This window comes from Diprion similis, unplaced genomic scaffold (genome assembly GCF_021155765.1).
Source record: "Diprion similis isolate iyDipSimi1 unplaced genomic scaffold, iyDipSimi1.1 ptg000044l, whole genome shotgun sequence".
Taxonomy (NCBI): Eukaryota; Metazoa; Arthropoda; class Insecta; order Hymenoptera; family Diprionidae; genus Diprion; species Diprion similis.
The window spans coordinates 42501-45000 of NW_025724993.1; the positions used below are offsets into that span (position 1 = coordinate 42501).

Here is a 2500-nt window from a genome sequence, read left to right on the forward strand (position 1 = left end):
AGGCGGCCTAGGCCGTCATGAAGCCCTGACGAGTAGGAGGGTCGCGGCGGTGTGCGCAGAAGGGTCTGGGCGTGAGCCTGCCTGGAGCCGCCGTCGGTGCAGATCTTGGTGGTAGTAGCAAATACTCCAGCGAGGCCCTGGAGGACTGACGTGGAGAAGGGTTTCGTGTGAACAGCCGTTGCACACGAGTCAGTCGATCCTAAGCCCTAGGAGAAATCCGATGACGATGTTGGTGTATTTCTATGCCTGACACGCCCGTCGTAACGCGTTCGACGCGTGGGCGGGCGCGGTTTGAAATGTGACACACCCGTCGGGCGAAAGGGAATCCGGTTCCTATTCCGGAACCCGGCAGCGGAACCGTTTACAAGTCGGGCCCTCGCAAGAGAGTTCGTCGGGGTAACCCAAAAAGACCTGGAGACGCCGTCGGGAGATCCGGAAAGAGTTTTCTTTTCTGTATAAGCGTTCGAGTTCCCTGGAATCCTCTAGCAGGGAGATAGGGTTTGGAACGCGAAGAGCACCGCAGTTGCGGCGGTGTCCGGATCTTCCCCTCGGACCTTGAAAATCCAGGAGAGGGCCACGTGGAGGTCTCGCGCCGGTTCGTACCCATATCCGCAGCAGGTCTCCAAGGTGAAGAGCCTCTAGTCGATAGACTAATGTAGGTAAGGGAAGTCGGCAAATTGGATCCGTAACTTCGGAATAAGGATTGGCTCTGAGGATCGGGGCGTGTCGGGCTTGGTCGGGAAGCGGGTTTGGCTGACGTGCCGGGCCTGGGCGAGGTGATGGTTATACCGGATCCGAGCTCGGTCCCGTGCCTTGGCCTCCCGCGGATCTTCCTTGCTGCGAGGCTTCGGCGGCGGTTCGCCGTTGCCGTCGTCCTCTTCGGCCGCCATTCAACGGTCAGCTCAGAACTGGCACGGACTGGGGGAATCCGACTGTCTAATTAAAACAAAGCATTGCGATGGCCCTAGCGGGTGTTGACGCAATGTGATTTCTGCCCAGTGCTCTGAATGTCAACGTGAAGAAATTCAAGCAAGCGCGGGTAAACGGCGGGAGTAACTATGACTCTCTTAAGGAGACTTTTGACTCTCTTAAGGTCCACAGGGTGAACGCCTTTAGCCCTGTGGCCATGTGCCAACCGTCACCTCCTCGTGGTGAGAGTCGGGCAATGGGTGTGAGCCAGACGGTTCACACCTAGCTAACGACGGTTGGCTGTCGGCCGCCCAAAGTCAGCTCCTTTCGGGGAGCTGTCACGTGCCCACCGACCGGCCACTGGCGGGCGGCCGATTAACGGCGGGGGCTTCAAGGGTGGGGGGGGTTGCCAGCCCTCCCCACTTTATTTCAGCAGGCCCGCAAAATAAAAGATTAAAAAGCAGAACCCGCCGAGTGCCTCAGCCCGGCGGGCCTGCTGAAACAAGTACCCGGGGAGAGCTAGCCGGTCCCCCGGAGGTGGCTGCGGGGTTAGTGGACGACCCCGCACCAGCACATTTGATTGAACCGAACCCAGAACCCACCCAAGCACCCGAGCGGTATGCCTGCGAGGACTGCGAGCAGGACTTCGCCACCAAGCGAGGACTCGCAGTTCATCGCAGGATCAAACACCCAGCGGAAGCAAACGCGGAAATCGAGCTTCCCGGCGCCAAACTAAGATGGCGGGATGAGGAGCTGCGCCTGATGGCACGAGAGGAGGCGTTGGCTGCCGGGCGAGGAGTGAGATTCATGAATCTCCATCTCCTCGCCCTGGTCCCTGGCAGGACCCAGGAGGCGATCAAGGGGGTCCGGCGTCGGCCGGACTACCGCCTACTCGTCGCAGCCGCCCAACGAGATCTCGAGGCGGCTCAGGACCCCCCTGGGACACCTGCCAGAGCACGCCGACGCAGAAGTCGCTCGTTGCCATCGCCGCGTGAGCCCTCACCCGCCCCAGAACCAGCTAGGGTATCAACACCTACCCCAGCGGCACCTGCCCCCACCCCGACGCCGGTTTCACCGACGAACAGGGGGCAGGACCTTGCCCGGGCCATTCACGTTTTGGTGACCAAGGCCCGGCAAGAGGAGCATCATCACGCCAACGATCTGGCGAACATCGCTGATGATGCTCTGCGGGGGGAGGATACTGACTCAGCCATCTTAACATGGCTGAGAGTAGTCTTCCCCCCGGAAGCCGCTGCAGCTGGGCGCCGGGAGCCGACCGCTAACCGAGTCCGTCAGAGGCGTGGAAAGCCACCGTCAAGGAGGACACTGCGTCGCCGCGAATATGCCAGAGTCCAGACCGGATGGAAGAACAACAGACGACACGTAGCTCGGGAGATCCTAGAGGGAGGCCCCAGTAAGTTAAGCCACTCGCTCGACGAGTTGGCTGTCCACTGGGGCCAACTCCTTGGGCATCCGTCCAAGGAGTACCCTGGTCCCTCTGGGATCTTACCTGAAAAACCCGAGCTACGATACACGTGGGACCCGATCTCCATAGAGGAGGTCGAAACCATCATGGTCCCCGTGTCGTCGT

The 2500-nt window shown here is 60.6% G+C and overlaps 1 pseudogene; it reads left to right on the top strand.

The window, feature by feature from the left end:
• Positions 1 to 2500, top strand: part of LOC124415391 — a 7625-nt pseudogene that overhangs the window by 1637 nt on the left and 3488 nt on the right.